This window comes from Pristiophorus japonicus, chromosome 7 (assembly GCF_044704955.1).
Source record: "Pristiophorus japonicus isolate sPriJap1 chromosome 7, sPriJap1.hap1, whole genome shotgun sequence".
NCBI classification, from domain to species: Eukaryota; Metazoa; Chordata; class Chondrichthyes; family Pristiophoridae; genus Pristiophorus; species Pristiophorus japonicus.
The window spans coordinates 88,082,857-88,103,178 of NC_091983.1; the positions used below are offsets into that span (position 1 = coordinate 88,082,857).

A 20,322-nucleotide genomic window follows, 5' to 3' on the forward strand; every position below is an offset into this window, starting at 1 on the left:
TCACGATCTGCATACTCTGGAGACTTCTCCCAACGCATGCTCCCAACACCCTCGCCAAAATGGCATCCGGCGCAGCTTGCACCAGAAGTGTACGTGCACTGCTTGTATGCCATTTTGATCAAAAACAGCATCCACAACACCCAAACAACGGGCACACTATGCAACCAAATTTTTAACCCAATGTTTATTTCCACCAGCTCAATGCTCTTCTGAGTGACAGTCTAATAGCACATCAGTTCCTCAAATTCTAGAACAGTGTTTTCCCTTTTCATCAACTGACCTGCCAACAGTGTTCTCCTGACTGATCTGATCACCAGATCCTCACTTCACAACTGTTCAAGTTGTTTCTTACTCTAGATTGGAACAATTTCGGGCTAGTTTGGACTGGCAGTACAGTACTGATCTCTCTGGTGGACGCTCTAGCTCCTCCTTTGTTCTATCTGGATAATATGTCTGGTGTCATGTTCTTTTCCATATTATTCCATCTCTGAATTAAAAGTAGATGAACAGAATTATCTGAATAAGCAAGAAGTCACTAGAGACTGATTTATAATAACCTGAAATTGAATTCCATCAAGGTAGTGGCTACAGTTATATTGCCCAAGTGCCAGGCACTCTTCTTCAGTTATACTTCATCTGTCTCAAAATTCCAGCTTCCAAAAGCCATCACTATAGCATGTAAATTGGGAATGCCAGTCTCTCTTCAATTGAGGTCTTTTGGCACTCAATTGACCATCAAAAATGGAGCACCCTTCAAGTCAATGCAAGTTTCCTGCATTTCCAAGGAATTCACTAGCATTCAGCACTCCCTTAAATGATAGAAATGCACTTGCAACTGTTTCCAGGATCTAGTTTAATACATTGAAGAGAAACAATATGACCTACGAATGCTTGTTCTTTTCTAAAAAAAAATTGACTTTTTTCAGTTTTACATAAAGTCTTGCTTTCTGCAGCTGAGGGAACACGTTAGATACCAGATTTTGACATTTTCAAAATGTTCAACATCTCTTTTTGTTAGAGCAAACATAGCCAAGATGTTCTGTTGGTACATGATTTGCAGCTTAGTGGGTCTATCTATAGGTTCCTGCCTGACTGAAATCTACTCAACTGAAACCAGTCACACAGGCTGGTCCCATAATAGTGAATTAAATCATGGCCCGGTAGCAAAGGTGCTGACAAGTACTCAGTTAATCAGCAATCTTAACTGAATTTTTCCAAAACTTATTTAAAATTTGTTATTTACCCCAATAGGTCCAGTATTTGTAGAATTTGCCAATACAAGGGCTGCAGCTACACAGGGTCTGCTGATCAACCCTGGAATATCATTCATGATTTCTTCCCTCAACAAAAAGAAGGTTGCACTGATATCCAGTATCCCTTCTTAGAATTATGAGACTATACGCAATCACAAGAATTCCAGACTATGCTATCAGGAATACAGAAATATGGCCAGTGAAATCAAGCCATTGTTTTCTGTCTAGGATTTACTGTAGCATAAGGTCATCCCTGCCTTGGGCAAGAATGCTTAAGCAATAGAGAATTCCTCCCAAAGCAAACTATGGGTGAAGTTCCCCTTCCAGGTAAAAGGGGTTTTGGGAAATTATCCAGATGTCACTCTTATTGCCCTTGTATTCCAAGATCTGATTCAGTCACTGCGCTCCATTGTTGTGAAATATAGGAGCTTCTTATACTTTCCTATGCTAATATCTGACAGTGACTACCACAGTGGCAACTGTCATTTTCAAGGATCTTATTCTATTGGACATTATTACCGGCAAGTATGTCCGGTACTCCATATCAAATTGGGCCTGTCTTATTAGGAGCAAATCTTGTTGAGGTGCTTGCCACAGAGCTCCCTCGAACTTAAACAATCAATTTAATTTCCTCTCAGAGTTGCCATCTAATACCATAGATTTTGCTTTGGGAGTAGATTTGTGTTCGAACCCCTCTCCGAGCTGCTCTTTGGTATGATTTATATTCCCTTCTCGTCCTAGCAATCACCCAGTTTACAGCAAAATGAAGATGAAAAATCTCTATCGGGTTTAACTTTACAAAAACAAACATGAAAATGACAGACAGGGAAAGTCCTATTGGTCCATGCAGCCTGTTGCACATAGGTGAAATGTCTTATCCATCATAATATATGAACTCTCCACCCACCTAGATCTATGTAATCTCCTGGGAGAGGTGAAAAGCTAGACGAAAACCCAGGCCAATGTGGGGGATAGAAATTGGAAAATTCCTCTCCGACCCCATTAGGTGATCAAAACTGGCCCAGGAGCTCACATTGGCCCTGATTTACATTACAGTATACCTACCTCTTGCCCCAGCCAGAAACAGGTCCAGTTCTCGTTTGAAGGAATAAAAGAGTAAAGGAAAAAAATAAGTTTCAGCACTGGTTGTGTGCACTAGCAATGAAACCACACCCAGGTTTTGAGTTGAAATTTAAATCCAAACAATGAAGATTCAAAACAGCTGATCAATGTGGTCTATTTACTCTCCATGCCAATCTAGGTAGCCGGTACCAAAAATAACATTTTGTACATCCTATACGGCTAGAAATTCGATTTTCAGCGAAAACAGTATTTTTACGCCAAAATTACCGTTTTTGCTTTGCTATCATTAGTGGGCCCGATTTTAAGCCTTTAATTTGCGCAGCGAATAAAAATCGGCATTGCACGAGGATTCGCGGCACAAACCGCAAATTTCAGCAACTTTAGTCTGGGGCCGATAGCGATGCGAGGGAGGCCTTGGGGGGGGTGGGGGGGGTGGGGGAAATAAAAAAATTAGAAAAACACATTCACAAAACCCTTGTCTACTAAATCGCTGAAAAATAATTTAAAAATAAAAACTTTATAACTTACCTTTTTTGCAGGGCTTCATACTTACCGCAGCTGGCAGGGCTGCAATGCAGGTTTTTCCCCTGTCGGTATTCTGGGCACAGAATACAGGTGTGGAGAGAGCCAAATATCGGTCGAAAACATTATTTCGGGTGTTGCACGTCAGTGCTCCTCTCCCCCGTGGTACGTGGAAAGACCCGCCTCAAAAAGATCACCGAAGTTCCCGCCACAGAGGGTGAAATAGCGCCAAAAATCCAGTCGCAAAGTCGGCGAATTTCTAGCCCAAAATCTTTAATCTTATAATGTCTAACATATATATGATAGATATTAATGAACTGGACTTGATTTTCATGGCATAATTTCAAAGTTTACAGATGACACAAAATTCGGAAATGTAATAAACAGTGAGGAGTGTAACAGACTTCAGGAAGACATAGACAGACTGGAGAAATGGGCAGATACCTGGCAGTTGAAATTTATTGCAGAGAATTGTGAAGTAATCCATTTTGGTAGGAAGAATGGGGAACGGCAATATAAACTAAATGGGACAACTTTAAAGGGAGTGCAGGAACAGAGAGCCCTGGGGAGACCATACACAAGTCTTTGAAGGTGGCAGGACAAGTTGAGAAGGCTGTTAAAAAGGCATACAGGACTCTTGGCTTTATAAATAGCGACAGAGAGTAAAAAAGCAAAGAAGTTATGTTCAACTTTTATAAAACACTGTTTAGGCCCCAGCTGGAGTATTGTGGACAATTCTGGGCACCGCATTTTAGGAATTGTTACACTCATAATAAATGGTCAGACTGAGTACTGTGTGTAATGAGCAAGTGTGACCTTAGCTCCTTTATTAAGGTTCCAGAGTGCAGGTACCTTGTGGGTGACCTGCTTATATACTGTGCTCCCAAGGGATGCTGGGATCCCTTGGGACTCCAACAGGTGGGCCCTCTGGTGGTCAGGTGTGATGCAGGTTACAAGGGGTTAAATACATAATATCAATGGCTTAGAGTGCAGATTTACTAGAACAGTCTCAGGGATGAAAGACTTCAGTTATGTGGAGAGACTAGAGAAACTGGAGTTGTTCTTAGAGAAGGTTAAGGGGAGATTTGACAGGTGTTCAAAATCTTCTATGGTTTTGAGAGAGTAAATAAGGAGAAACTGTTTCCAGTGGCAGGTGGTCAGTAATTAGTGGACATGTAATTGGCAAAAGAACAAGAGGCATCACGAGGAAACAAGCCTCTTATGCAGCAGGTTATGATGCACTGCCCGAAAGGGTGGTAGAAGCAGATTCACCAATAACTTTCAAAAAGGGAATTGAATAAATACTTGAAAAAGAAAAAAATTGCTGGCCTACGGGAAAAGAGGGGAGTGGGACTAATTGGATAGCTCTCTCAAAGAGTCGGCACAGGCACAATGAGCTGAATGACCACCTCCTCTGCTGCATCATTCTATAAATCCAACAAACTTTGAAATTATGCCCTGTATACCCAAGTCCAGGGCATGTGTATGCATATATGAAAAAGAGCAGTGGTCCTAATTCTAACCGTGTGTACGTCTCTCCAGTCTAAAAAAAACATTCACCACTATTCTCTGTTTTCTGTCCCAAGACAATTTTGTATCCACACAGCCACTGCCCTTTAATCCAATGGGTTTTAATTTTGCTAATAAGTCATGTAGTACTTTGTCAAACGCCTGTTGAAAATCCATATACACATCAACCGCCCTACCTTCATCAACCCTCTCTATTACTTCATTTAAGAAATCGATCAAGTTAGTTAAACACGATTTGCCTTTAACAAATCTGAGCTGACTTTCACTTATTGGCCCATGCGTTTCCAAGTGCCAATTAATTTTGTCCCGGATTATTGTCTCAAAAGTTTCTCCACTGCAGATCATTACAATTAGAGAGATGAAGTGTAAACTTTATATTTAGCAACATTTACTGTGTTTTGAATGTCTAACTGTTACAATTACTGCAAAATCAGCCAGGTTTCCTAGAAAGTACAATGTTGCCTCCAGCTAAAATTAAGCTAAACATAATTTTCCCTTTGAATTTCACAAGTATGAGATCTCCACTCGTATTATATATCAAAAGTCTTGCAATATAATGGGCACATATTCCTAACTTTCTCAATCACACTTTGTTGATAACAGCCCTATTGTTATAAAACAGTGTATTCACTGACTCAACAGGAGATCTGCTATATTGGTGGAATATAAAATCATAGCTAGGTTTGTACTATTGCATGCGTTACTGAAATTACATCATATTTTCATCCCGAATAACCACACAAATAAGATAGATATGAATTAATTCATCTATGATACCAAGAAGATATGCAATTATACATGCATCATCTGGCTAAAGCTATTATACGCCATCAAATGCATAAAATACCATATATTGAATAGACATATATATAAAATACATTGACGATCTTATATCTGCATGTATTCCTTATCAACTTGGACATTTTCCATTATAAATTCCTATGTTCATATTTATGATGGAAAATTTCCATATAAAACCAGCCAGGCTGTGATCACATGCTCCATCTCCCGTGGTTCTGCTGTCCCAATGGCAGGAGGCACAGGCAGCTTCCATTATCAATTAGTTCATAGGAATTTATAATGGAAATACAAAAATTAGGACAAAATGTATAACTTCAAAATGGAACTGAATTACATCTGTACATCCCAGTCGAATTATAACCCCCCCCACCTCCCAAGCCCTATGATCAGCCATGATCTTATTGAATGGCAGTGCAGGCGCGAAGGGCCGAATGGCCTGTTCCTGCACCTAATTTCTATGTTTCTATGTTTCTACGTAAGCCCTCTAACACCTGAAAATGCCACTAGATTTCAACTCCCCATGCACAATGTCAACTAATAAAAGGTGAAAACACGGCTTGGCTATAAATGCACCCATATCAAATAACCTGTCAATAATCATTGGCTTACACATAAAAATGGGCAGCTTGAGCTGTTGGCTCCCATTCAACTATATCCCAAGGAATAAGTAGCCCATCTTTCAGGAAAGCAGTAAAGAAAAAGGGGGTAAATCCTTTAAACAGCGCAGTATAAATATTTTCAGTTGGGCATTTATAAATTATCAAATGCCACCTAATGGTGCTATATGATTTCATATTCTTGCAATATCACATCATGTTTGATGTAGTTTTAAACAGGCACTGGTGTTTGTCATTGGGAACAGAGAAAAGCAGCACAAAGCTGTATGAGCTCCAGGTTATGCAAAGCAATTTTTGGAAAAGACAAGTGATAAACCACTCAATGACATGCATGGTATGTGAACATCTTTTTAATGAAAAGATTTCACACCAAAGGAAAAAGAAAATGTTATAAGTATTTCAAATGCAACAGAAGTGGTTTATCATTACCTTCCTCACTCTAAATGATGTCTATACGTAGACACCATGACTATGACCCTTTTCCATCCTCTTCCAAGGGGAAACATCTTCTATGGGTTTCATGTTAAGTTCCAATTGAGTTTATGGTCAGGATTTATGCTGCAGCAGAGAGAGAAGGGAAGAAAGGAAGATTATGAAGCAGCTATTTGCAGCTAAGAATCCTGTCCAGCACAATCTTGATCTATCAAACTTCTAACCAAGCCTACTCTTTCTGAAAATTGATGTCATTATTACTGTAACATATCCAAATGAATTCTTTACAAGAGAAAATTACATCTATTTAAATTGTTTAAACTTGTGTGGCTTGAGTTTTGCTTTTGAGCATGGTGATGGTTCTATAGAATAGGATATAAACAATGATCAAGCAATGAGTCGGGACTGGTTTCACTCATTTGTTCGAGGTTTTCAACAAGTATTACTTTGAAAAGATGTATATAAAACTAAATTAGATTTTGAATTGTCACATTTTCTTATCTAGAATTTTCGTATTTGCAAACAGTTTATAGATCTTGGTAGTGTCATCATAGGCAGTCCCTCGGAATCGAGGAAGATTTGCTTCCACTCCTGAAGTGAGTTCTGTGGTGGCTGAACAGTCCAATACGAGAGCCACAGACTCTGTCACAGGTGGGACAGATAGTCGTTGAGGGGAGGGATGGGTGGGACTGGTTTGCCACACACTCTTTCCGCTGCCTGCGCTTGATTTCTGCATGCTCTCAGCGTTGAGACTCGAGGTGCTCAGCACCCTCTCGGATGCACTTCCTCCACTTAGGGCGGTCTTGGGCCAAAGACTCCCAGGTGTCAGTGGGGATGTTGCACTTTATCAGGGAGGCTTTGAGGGTGTCCTTGTAGCATTTCCGTTGCCCACCCTTGGCTCGTTTGCCGTGAAGGAGCTCCGAGTAGAGCACTTGCTTTGGGAGTCTCGTGCCTGGCCTGCCCAGCGGAGCTGATCGAGTGTGGTCAGTGCTTCAATGCTGGGGATGTTAGCCTGAATGAGGACGCTGATGTTGGTGTGCCTGTCCTCCAAGGGGATTGGTAGGATCTTCCGGAGGCATCGCTGGTGATATTTCTCCAGCAGCTTGAGGTGTCTGCTGTACATGGCCCATGTCTCTGAGCCATACAAGAGGGCAGGTATTACTACAGCCCTGTAAACCATGAGCTTGGTAGTGTAGCAGTACAATGAAACCTGTAGGATTGTTGTAAAAATGTAATTGGCTCACTCATGTTCTTCAGGGAAGGAAATCTGTCTTCACTACCCAGTGAGACCTACATGAGTGTAGTCCCATACTATATGGTTGACTCAATACCCTCAAGGCATCTAAGGATGTACAGCAAATACTGCCTTGCGAATATTGCCACATTCTGAGAACAAATAAAAAATATAACGGTAGTTATACTATTTTTTCTTTCAACTCTTGGTTTGTGTTCTTTTCTTCCCTCTGCCTCATTTTTGCTTCCTTTATCCTAACTCATATTCTCTATCATTCAATTTATCCAACAGAATGTAACACGTCCTTATCTGCATCAAGTCCCCCATTCCCATCACCCACTGTCCTCACCAAGATCCACTGTTTCCATATTTGCCATACATGGCATAGCACCCCTATTGTTATAAAACATCATATCCCCAATGCCACAGCAGATCCACTATTTACTAGAAGTCTTGAGGCTGCTAGTACTTCCTGTTATGTCACATTTACTTCCCGTAACTTTTTTCCTCAATAGACAATGGCCCTGAAATTCCGTTCGACCTCTTCCCGCAGGGAAACGACCTAAAAAAAGCAAAAAGATACGCACTTACCCTGCTGCTGCTGCAACTGTCCGAACTTCCGAGCCCGAGACCCAGAGGTGACTGCGCGCACAGCTCATGCACATGGGGACGTGCGCAGGCTGGGATCCGGTGACAGCAGCCAATCAGGTACAGTATAGTTTCTCATTCATAGCAATAGGAGTTCCAAATACGGAACTCCTATTGCTATGAATGAGAACCCCCTCCCACCCCCCGCCCCGCCGGCCCCGCCCAAACACTTAAAAAACAATAAAAAATAGAAAATAAAGTACACAATTAACATGCAGTTAAATTAAAGTTGTTATAAAATAAAAGTTTTCCGACTTAAAAAAAATATTAACACTTAAAATAAACTTACCATAATGGGGAGGGCTTTTATAGCTTTATTTTTTATTTGTATGTGTATTTTTAACCACTTGCGCCTATAAAAGTAGGCTATACACCTGCTTTTTCAGGCGCAGGATTTTAAAGGACATTTGCAGGGCAAGATATTCGTAAATATCGGAAATCTTACCCTGCAAGTGTCCTCGCTCCCAAGATGCGGCCATCTGTCAAGACCAAAAACTTGACAGATCAGAAATGTCGGTTTCCAGCGCATGCGAACTGCGCACTGGAAACCGGCTTTTTCAATGCCTTCCCAGGTCCGTAGGAACTTCTTACGGACAAGAGACATCGGAATTTCAGGGCCAATATTTTTGTCACAATTTCTGTTGATCTTATGCACCCCAAGCACTTCCATAACACTGTCTCAAACAAAAGTAGCACACTTACCTACGTAACTTTTGTAGGATTACTCCAACCCATGTGGCACTATTGGGATCACCTTCAGCTCTTTGAGGCAAGTTTATCCAAGTATTTTTTGCAGCACCCACCCTACCCCCACTGGAGGATCACCCAAGGTGTTGCTCACAGTAAGTTAGACAGACAAACAATTATCCTGTATGTTATGGTTTCCTCTTCTGCTTCTCTTTCTCTTCTTTCTTTTGCATGGGAGATGAATGGTTGCATGGTGGGGGGGGCAGGGAAGAGAAACACACAAAATGGCTGACGGTTTGATTTATTCCAGGCATTTGCCCATTGAGGTTTGGCTGCACTAAATGATATATACTTCTATGCAAGGAGCATAGCAAATAAGGCCGATGAGCTGAGAGCATAGGTAGACACTTGGGAGTATGATATTATAGCTATTACAGAAACATGGCTAAAAGAGGGGCAAGTATGGCATTTCAACATTCCTGGTTAGAGGGTTCTCAGACGGGATAGAGGGGTAAAAAGGGAGGGGGGGGTCGCAGTATTGATTAAAGAACCTATTACAGCTATGAGGAGGGATGATATGTTAGAGGGATCATCAAACGAGGCCATATGGGTCAAACTGAAAAACAAGAAAAGGGGTGATCACGCTGCTGCGATTGTACTTTCGACCCCCAAAGAGTGAGGGGGAGACAGAAGAGCAAATATGCAGGCAAATTTCTGAAGTACAAAAACTATCCTAGGCAGTCCCTCGGAATCGAGGAAGACTTGCTTCCATTCTAAAAATGAGTCCTTAGGTGGCTGAACAGTCCAATACGAGAACCGCAGTCCCTGCCACAGGTGGGACAGATAGACGTTGAGGGAGAGTGGGTGGGACTGGTTTGCCGCATGCTCTTTCCGCTGCCTGTGCTTGATTTCTGCATGCTCTCAGCGACGAGGCTGGAGGTGCTCAGCACCCTCCCGGATGCACTTCCTCCACTTCGGGCGGTCTTTGGCCAGGGACTCCCAGATGTCGGTGGGGATGTTGCACTTTATGAGGGAGGCTTTGAGGGTGTCCTTGCAACGTTTCCTCTGTCCAACTTTGGCTCGTTTGCCGTGAAGGAGTTCCGAGCAGAGCGCTTGCTTTGGGAGTCTCGTGTCTGGCATGCGAACAATGTGGCCTGCCCAGCAGAGCTGATCAAGTGTGGTCAGTGCTTCAACGCTGGGGATGTTGGCCTGGTCGAGGACACCAACGTTGGTACATCTGTCCTCCAGGGGATTTGCAGGATCTTGCGGAGCCATCGTTGGTGGTATTTCTCCAGCGACTAGAGGTGTCTACTGTACATAGTCCATGTCTGAACCATACAGGAGGGCAGGTATTACCACAGCCATGTAGACCATGAAGCTTGGTGGCAGATTTTAGGGCTTGGTCTTCGAACACTCTTTTCCTCAGGCGGCCGAAGGATGCACTGGCGCATTGGAAGCGGTGTTGAATCTCGTCGTCAATGTCTGCTCCTGTTGATACGAGGCTCCCGAGGTATGGAAAATGGTCCATGTTGTCCAGGGCCGCACCGTGGATCTTGATGACTGGGGGGGCAGTGCTGTGTGGCGCGGCGGCAAAACCAATAGGACAAAATAGTAGGGGATTTCAACTATCCTAATATTAACTTGGATAAAATTGGTGTGAAGGGTATACAGGATGCGGAATTTCTAAAATGCATCCAAGAACTTTTTTTAACCAGTATGCAGCAAGCCCAACACCAGGGGGGGGGGGGGGGGGGGAAGGAGACTGTCCTGGACTTGGTTTTAGGGAATGAATCTGGGCAAGTGGAAGAGGTATCAGTGGGAGAGCATTTAGGTGCTAGTGACCATAATTCAGTTAGATTTCATCATCATAGAAACATAGAAACATAGAAAATAGAAACATAGAAAATAGGTGCAGGAGTAGGCCATTCGGCCCTTCTAGCCTGCACCGCCATTCAATGAGTTCATGGCTGAACATTCAACTTCAGTACCCCATTCCTGCTTTCTCGCCATACCCCTTCATAGGCAGTCCCTTGGAATCGAGGAGGACTTGCTTCCACTCCCAAAGTGAGTTCTTTGATGGCTGAACAGTCCGATACGAGAGCCACAGATCCTGTTACAGGTGGGACAGACATTCGTAGGGGGAAGGGGTCGATAGGGCTGGTTTGCCACGCGTTCCTTCCACTGCCTGCGCCTGGCCTCTTCATGCTCCTTGCGTCGAGACTCAAAGAGCTCAGCGCCCTCCTGGATGGACTTTCTCCACCTCGGGCGGTCTGCGGTCAGGGTCTCCCAGATGTCACTGGGGATGTCGCACTTTACCAGGGAGTCTTTGAGGCTGTCCTTATAACATTTCCACTGTCCTCTCTGGCTCGTTTACCATGAAGGAGCTCCGCATAAAGCATTTTCTTAGGGAGTCTCGTATCTGGCTTGCGAACTATGTGGCCTACCCAGCAGAGCTGATCAAGTGTGGTCAGTGCTTCAATACTGGGGATGTTAGACTGGACGAGGACACTGATGTTGGTGCGCCTGTCCTCCCAGTGGATTTGCAGGATCTTGCGGAGACATCATTGGTGATATATCTCCAGCAACTTGAGATGCCTTCTATACATCGTCTATGCCTCAGATTCATACAGGAGGGCGGGTATTACTACAGCCCTGTAGACCATGAGCTTGGTGGTAGATTTGAGGACCTGGTCTTCAAACACTCTTTTCCTCAGACGGCCGAAGGCTGCACTGGCGCACTGGAGGCGATGTTAAATCTCCGCATCAATGTCTGCCTTTGTTGATAAAAGGCTCCCAAGATATGGGAAATGGTCCACATTGTCCAGGGCTGTGCCGTGGATCTTGATGATTGGAGGGCAGTGCTGTGCGGCAATGACAGGCTGATGAAGGACCTTTGTCTTACGGATGTTAAGCGTAAGGCCTATGCTTTCATATGCCTCAGTGAATACATTGACTATATCCTGGAGTTCAGCCTCTGAATGTGCACAGACGCAGGCATCGTCCGCATACTGCAGCTCAATGACAGAGGTTGGGGTGATCTTGGACCTGGCCTGGAGGCAGCGTAGGTTAAACAGCTTCCCACTGATTCTCTAGTTTAGTTCCACTCCAGCGGGGAGCTTGTTGATTGAGAGGTGGAGCATGGCGGTGAGGAAGATTGAGAAGAGGGTTGGAGCGATAACGCAGCCCTGTTTGAACCCAGTCCGGATGTGGATTGGGTCTGTAATGGATCCGCTGGTAAGGATCACGGCCTGCATGTCATTGTGAAGCAGGCAAAAGATGTTGACAAACTTTTGGAGCATCCGAAACGGAGGACGACGCTCCATAGACCCTCACGGTTGAGTGTCCAAGGCCTTTGTAAGATTGAAAACAGCCATGTATAAGGGCTGTTGCTGCTTCCTGCATTTTTCCTGCAACTGGCGTGCTGCAAAGATCATGTCTGACAAGTGGAAGAGGTATCAGTGAGAGAGCATTTAGGTGCTAGTGACCATAATTCAGTTCGATTTTAGGGAGTTATGGAAAAGGACAAGGATAGACCAGGAATAAAAGTTCTAAATTGGAGGGAAAGCCAATTTTGCTAAGCTGAGAGGTGATTTAGCCACAGTGGACTGGAAACAGCTACTTGAAGGTGGCAGAGCACTGAGAGGCATTCAAGGAGATCCGGAGGGTTCAGACCAAATATGTGCCCTTCAAGAAAAAGTGTGGGACTAACAAATCTAGAGCCCACTGGATGTCTAGGGACATACAGGGTAGGATAAACAAAAAAAGGGAGGCTTATGACAGATACCTAGGCCTAAATATTGCAGAATCTCTGGAGAATCGAAAGTGCAGGGGTGAAATTAAAAAGGATATTAGGAAAGCAAAGAGAGGGCATGAAAAATTCTTGGCAAGTAAAATCAAGGAAAACCCAGAGATGTTTTACAAGTATATTAAGTGCAAGAGGATAACTAAAGAAAGGGTAGGGCCTATTAGAGACCATGAGGGTAATCTGTGTGTAGAGGCGGGAGACGTGGGTATGGTTCTTAATACTTTGCGTCTGTTTTCACAAAAGAGAGGGGCGATGCAGACACTGCTATTGGGGAGGAGTGTGAAATATTAGATGAAATAAACAGTGAGAGGAGGTATTAAGGGGTTTAGCAGCTTTGAAAGTGGATAAGTCCCCAGGCCCGGATGAAATGCATCCCAGGCTGTTAAGCGAAGCATCAGAGGAAATAGCAGAGGCCTTGACCATTATTTTCCAATCCTCTCTGGCTTCAGGTGTGGTGTTGGAGGACTGGAGGACTGCTAGGGGCCGAAATGAGAGAACTTACCGCCGACATTCCTCTCATTGAACCGCCCAGTGCCACTTTTGTCATGGCCTGGAGAGGGCGGGAGGGGAGAGCCACCGGGATGCGCCCGCCGATGTCAACGGACAGCTGATGCGCGTAAGTATACTCCCGCCCACCAAGATGCTATATTCATGCGGGCTGGAGTTGGCGGTAGGACGGCAGTGGATCGCTCAGTGCAGGCAGCTCTGTCCTCAACGGTAAGTGTGAAGATGCTGTAAAAAAGGTTAGTGAAGTTTATTTAAGTTATTTCCTTACAGGTACTTACCTGGATGGGGTCCCCTGAAGGTCGTCAGATAGTTTTTTTTGTTTTTGATGCTTTTTATTTTTAGTTCTTCGACCCTCCTTGGGCCCGACTCCATCCTCTGCAGCACTTGGGTGGCAAGTGCCTCTGCCGCAGAGTATTAGAGCTCTCGCCGGTTGCCGCCCAGATTGGTGGCGTACGTCGCAAATTTGCCGCACCCCCGACCGTGAAGGGCCTGGGTGATAAAAATTCCGCCCAAAGAACTGTCAGGGACCTCGGCGGTCCTTTGGGCGGAACTTGGTCGGGCGGAGGCCTTCACCAAGTTCGGGCCCCTAATGTGGTATCTTTGTTTAAGAATGGAGAAAGGGATAGACCAAGTAATTACAGGCCAATCAGCCTAATCTCGGCAGTGGGAAAATTATTGGAAAGAATTCTGAAGGACAGGATAAATCTTCATTTAGAAAGACACGGATTAATGAAGGACAGTTAGCACGGATGTGTTAAGGGAAGGTCGTGTCGAACTGGATTGAATTTATTTTGAGGAGGGAACAAGGAGGGCCCGATGGGGCTAGTGCGTTTGATGTAGTGCATATGGATTTTAGCAAGGTTTTTGATAAGATCCCACATGATTTACTTTCGTGACCAGTCTAAGTCCATGGGATCCAGGACAAAGTGGCAAGTTGGATCCAAAATTGGCTCAAAGGCAGGAAGCAGAGGGTAATGGTTGATCAGTGTTTTTGTGACTGGAAGGCTGTTTCCACTAGGGTTCCGCAGGGCTCAGTACTAGGTCCCTTGCTTTTTGTGGTATACATCAATGATCTAACTTGAATACAGGGGGCATGATTAAGAAGTTTGCAGATGATACTAAAATCGGCTGTGTGGTTGATAATGAAGAACAAAGCTGTAGACTGCAGGAAGATATCAATGAACTAGTCAGGTGAGCACAACAGTGGCAAACGGAATTCAATCCAGAGAATGTGAGATAATGCATTTGGGGAGGGCTAACAAGGAAAGGGAATACACATTAAAAGGTAGGACACTGAAGTGTAGAGGAACAAGGGTACTCCAAGGTCCATGTCCACAGATTCCTGAAGGCCAGGTAGATAAGGTGGTTAAGGCATACAGAATGCTTGCCTTTATTAGCCGAGGCATAGAATACAAGAGCAAGGAGATTATGCTTGAACTGTATGAAACACTAGTTAGGCCACAGCTAGAGTACTGCGCACAGTTTTGGTCACTGCAATACAGGGAGGATGTGATTGCACTGGAGAGGGTACAGAGGAGATTTACGAGGATGTTGCCAGGAGTGGAGGATCTTGGCTATAAGGACATAGAAAATAGGTGCAGGAGTAGGCCATTCGGCCCCTCAAGCCTGCACCACCATTCAATAAGATCTTGGCTGATCATTCACCTCAGTACCCCTTTCCTGCTTTCTCTCCATACCCCTTTAGCCGCAGGGGCCATATCTAACTCCCTCTTGAATCTATCCAATGAACTGGCATCAACAACTCTCTTCGGTAGGGAATTCCACAGGTCAACAACTCTGAGTGAAAAAGTTTCTCCTCATCTCAGTCCTAAATGGCCTACGCCTTATCCTAAGACTGTGTCCCCTGGTTCTGGACTTCCCCATCACCGGGAACATTCTTCCCGCATCTAACCTGTCCAGTCCCGTCAGAATCTTATAAGTTTCTATGAGATACCCTCTCATCCTTCTAAACTCCAGTGTATAAAGGCCCAGTTGATCCAGTCTTTCTTGATAGGTCAGTCCCGCCATCCCGGGAATCAGTCTGGTGAACCTTCACTGTACTCCCTCAATAGCAAGAATGTCCTTCCTCAGATTAGGAGATCAAAACTGAACACAATATTCCAGGTGAGGCCTCACCAAGGCCCTGTACAACTGCAGCAAGACCTCCATGCTCCTATACTCAATTCCTCTCGCTATGAAGGCCAAGATACCATTTGCCTTCTTCACTGCCTGCGGTACCTGCATGCCAACTTTCAATGACTGATGAACCATGGCATCCAGGTCTCGTTGCACCTCCCCCTTTCCTAATCTGCCACCATTCAGATAACCTGTAGGATTGGATAGGCTGGGCTTGTTTTCCTTGGAACAGAGGAGGCTGAGGGGGGGAACCTCATTGAGGTGTATAAAATTATGAGAGGCCTAGATATAGTGGATAGAAAGGGCCTTTTTCCCTTAGCAGAGGGGTCAACAACCAGGGGGCCTAAATTTAAAGTAATTGGTAGAAGGTTTAGAGGGGATTTGAAGGGAAATTTCTTCATCTGGAGGGTTGTGGGGGTCTGGAACTCACTGGCTGAAAGGATGGTAGAGGCAGAAACCTTCACCACATTTAAAGGGTACTTGGATATGCACTTGAAGTGCCGTAACCTGCAGGGCTACGGACCTAGAGTTGGAAAGTGGGATTAGGCTAGATAGTCTCTTGTTGGTCGGCACGGACATGATGGGCCGAAATGGCCTCCTTCCATGCTGTAAGTTTCTATGTTTCTCTGATTCTATGACTCCTCACCTGCTATCAGTATCTTATGCATTGTTAGGTAACCACACTACTTCATGCTTTGCCTCAGTACTCATCATGTAACCTTCATTGCCATGACTCATCTGTAGATTTCTTTACACACGAGTATCCTATGCAGTACTCTTCTTGGCCCGATCTGTATGTTCCACACTGATTTATTGTTGACCAATCCCTAATGAATTTCAGAAAGATGTAAAAACAGTAGAGTAGTGATAATGGGGGACTTCAACTATCCTAATATAGACTGTGGAGGGGGAGGATTCCTGAAATGTATACAGGTGAATTTTCTTGATCAGTATGTTTCTAGCCCAATGAGCAGTGCTGGATTTACCTCTGGATAATGGGGCCCAAGTTTCCCCAGGAGTTGCTCCTTTTTTTTTGGAGCAACTTGATTTTTCTGGACTATCTTTTTAGTTGCCATTTAATTTGCGCCAGTGTAAGTGAGTTAGTTAGGTTTTCTTTCAGTTCAGTTTTTTTTTCCCAAAAGGGGGCGTTCCCAGCCATTTATCCCTGATTTAGGCATTTGGCCAGCAAATAGTTGCTCCAAACTAACTTAGGCCAGCGTATGTTGCCACTTTTGTCCGCACAGAAAAACCTTACCTCGAGTTAAGGAATCAGCGCAAGTAACTACATTTAAAGCATCAAGCACCAAACAAAGCACAAAGTAATAAGCAATTAATCAAATAGAAGGAACCCTGCAGCTAAAGCACCAAGACCAAAGTAATAAGCAATAAATGTAAAAAAAATAGAAGGAACCCTGCACCTAAAGCACCAAAATCAATCAGTAAATAATAAAAAATAGACGTCTTACCTTAGGGAACGCAGCGGACTGCCGATGAGGGAGCCCATTCGGCCAGGGCTAGGGACGGCATGCTTCGGGCCCCTCCCACACAGCCTGCAGCGCACGTTTGCAGAAACGTGCCTGCCAGGAGCTACTGCACATGTGCGCAGACTCTAGTGTGCACGTGCAGAGGTCCCGGCACCGTTTTCAACGCTGGGACCTGGCTCCGCCCCCAATCCATTGGGCCACGCTGCGGCACGATCGGAGAGGGGCTGGGGAGCGGCCAGAATACCGACGTCTTTTTTCGGCACGCTTGGAGGCGAACAAAAATGGCACACCTCGGGTGAGGGCATCAGAAAAACAGGTTAGGAAAACTCTAGCCCATGAAGTGGGGCAAGTGGAACATGTTTCAATGGGCCCAAGTTTCGGGTGGAGTTGCTCCTAGTTTTCTGGAGCAACTAGTTTAGTTTGGAGAATGTTAGAAATTGCAATTCTCGGATATTAGTTTGCTCCAGTTCTACTGAGTTGGCTTTAGGTAAGGTATTTTTTTTTCCAAAAAGGGTGTGTGTCCAGCCACTCAGGCCTGTTTTGCAAGTTTCGGCAGTGAAAACTTACTACAAACTAACTTAGGCTGGAGTAAGTGCCCACTTTTGTAAGTTCAGAACAACCTTACCTAGAGGTAAGCTCAGTGCAGGCACAGCCGGAGAGGGGGTGGGAATTAAACACAAAAAGGACTGAAGCATTAAACACATCACTTAAAGGCCCCAAGTTTCGTGCCGCGGCGAAAACGGCGCACCTCCGAGCTGAGCGCCCGTTTTTCGCGCCGAAAACAGTGCCTAAAAAAAACTCCGATATTCTCGAGCTCCTTGGAGCTCGATGTCTGCTTGGCGCGGCGCGCTCTTCGCAGCAGGGGGCGGAGCCTAGCATGCGCGCCGATTTTCTAAGCAGCAGGGGGCGGGTACAATTTAAATTAGCCTTCGTGGTGCCGGCAAACCTGCATGTGCGCGTTGGCGCAGTCTCACACAAACATTGGCACTCGGTCATTTTTAAAAATACTGCAGAAAAAGTGAAGATTTGTTTCTTGGACCCCTGCAAAGGCTTGTAATTTAATTTTTTTTGATATTTCTGTGTGTGAGGGAGTGCTTTTAGCAGCACTGCTGAATAAATCACCTGCTGAAATCAGTGAGTTCAGCTTTTCACTGCTAAACTTGCAGAACCGGTGCTGCATTGGTGCATGCAAATTAAGGACTGTGTGTTTGGAGAAATAAGAGTGCCAATTCAACTTTGCAATGGATCAACGTCCACCAAGAAGAAAGAATTTCTTGCATGAGGAAGTCGAGATATTAGTCAATATAATTGAGCAGAGATGGCAAGAGCTAGATACCAGCAACAGAGGGCGCATAAAAGTGCCACCAAAAGAAAAGAAACGCTGGAACCAAGTTGCAGAAGATTACTGCGCAGTGGTGCATACCAGGAGATCTGGAAGTCAGTGTAAAAAGAAATGGCACGACCTTGGTCAAGTAGTTAGCGTAAGTAATATTTCCCATTTTTAATTTAATCGTAATTGTAACCTGGCTATCTGTATGTCCCACCTTGCAGACTGACACACTCTGTAAAAAGTTATATTTTACTCTTTGCAGAAGAAATTGGCCCACAACTAAAGGGAGGCAACTCGGACAGGAGGAGGCGTGCCCAATCTGCATCCACTGACACCCTTGGAACAAAGGGTAGCCGCTATGATGAGTCGGACATGGAGTAAAGCAATCGGTACAGCACAAGCTGGGCCTGCACGCGAGGAAGAGGGTAAGTCCTGAAAATGCATCATGGCCCTTTAAATCAACCTGCTGCCTGGCCTGCTATGTGTGAGAGTACTCATGCCACCCACCCGGCCCCCTCCCTTGCTGTTAAGCATTTGACTGTTCTGATGTATTTTGCAGAACATGATGATGATGATGATGATGATGACGACGACGATGCTGCTGCTACCGATCCTGAGGATACAGAACAAGAACCAGTACAACCAGCTGCGGACGATCCAGACTGGATGATGGCAGCGATGACTGAAATGTCTGCAGGGGAGAGCTTCCAATTTAATGTTTATGAGCCCCCATCAAGGGGCATCAGAGTTTCAACCCCTAGCATAGGTCTTAGTTCCACCTTCCATGGTTTCGCTTCCGATGTTGCGGGTCCCAGTGGTGCTGCTGGTATAATGCAGCATTCTACAGTCAGTGCACTACCGTCCCAGCCTGCACCTCCCTCTCACATAGGTTCTGGTTCCACCTACTATGGTTTTGATTCCGACGCTTCGGGTCCCAGTGTTGCTGCTGATATCATGGAGCAGTTTACACCCATTCGTCCAACATCCCAGCCCATGGCTCGCACTCGAGTGCTGTCGTCTGGAACACCGAGCGTCCTACCGTTCCAGCCCGAGCCTCTCCCTCTAGTTCTGCCGTCTGCAACACAGAGCATCCCACCATTCCAGCCCGAGCCTCTCCCTCCAGTTCAGCCGTATGGAACACAGAGCGTCCCACAGGCCCAGCCTGCGCCTCCCTGTGTAGTGGTGCCGCTTGCAACACCGAGCATCCCACCGTCTGTGCCCACGCCTCCCAGTGTAGTGGTGCCACGAGGCAGACCCAAGCAGAGGGGAAGGAGATTGGAGACACGCTCTCCTGAGATGCAGTGTGCAACAGATGCGGCTCAGGTTGTGGCATTGGGTATAGAGACCAATGAGCTTACCCGATCACTCATCGGTGGCGTCAATGCAGGTGAAGAGTTGACGGTGCTGACGGGAGAAATAGCAGTAATGACACGGGAACTTAGGGAGGGAATGTTCAAGGGAGTGCAATCGACGGCACAGGCCATCAGGGAGGGCATGCAAGTGTCGGCACAGGCCGTCAGGGTGGGCCTGGTTGAGGTAGCTGCTGCAATAAGGGCACACAGCCCAGCCAATCAAATGACACCCCCATGAGGAAATGAACATTCACTGAGATATGGATGAGACATGGTTGCAGCCTTTCTTTGCTGCTTTTGTTCTTGTTCTTGATGTAGCTGTGGAGCGTTTTTCAAATTGAAATTGTTTTGTAAGTTTTGTAACTTTACAACTTAAGTGATCTTATAGTGTAAATGCTCACATTTTTTTGTATCTTATTTAATTTTGCACCTAAAAAGTGATCCTGAAGTTTAAGTGTTCTTCAGAGTGTAAGATTTTTCACAATGAAACTGTTTTGTAAGTTTTGTAACTTTACAACATAAGTGATCTCAGGGTTTTCAAGTGATCTTATAGTGTAAATGCTCTCACATTCTGTAAATTATTTAATTTTGCATCTAAAAAGTGATCTTGAAGTGTAAGTGATCTTAGAGTGTAAAATTTTTCACATAGAAAATGTTTTGTAACTTTACAAGTTTATAAGTGATCTTAAAGTTTTTAAGTGATCTTCAAGAGTCATATTAAAAAGTATAGTTTGATACAACAAATATTTTATTAGAGTGACGTTAACTTTTCAATAAAATATTTTTTCATTAAAACTATTTCATGTTCCATTAACACAACACAACGTAGGAACAACTGCAAAGAATAAACATGTCCATATGCAAAAGTGGTCGCAGAGCCCTCAGGCATGAGTAGTTGAAG

General features: G+C 44.7%; 1 protein-coding gene across 3 annotated transcripts in view; it reads right to left on the reverse strand.

Moving 5' to 3' along the window:
• agbl5 (AGBL carboxypeptidase 5) overlaps positions 1-20,322 on the reverse strand; it is a 209,381-nt gene that overhangs the window by 175,280 nt on the left and 13,779 nt on the right. For 2 of the 3 annotated variants that reach the window (XM_070885111.1, XM_070885109.1), the window contains exon 2: positions 6,236-6,364. The exons of the other annotated variant lie outside the window; for it this stretch is intronic. The gene's annotated coding sequence lies outside the window, so the exon portion shown is untranslated. The remainder of the gene's footprint in view (positions 1-6,235; positions 6,365-20,322) is intronic. 3 annotated transcript variants of the gene reach the window in all.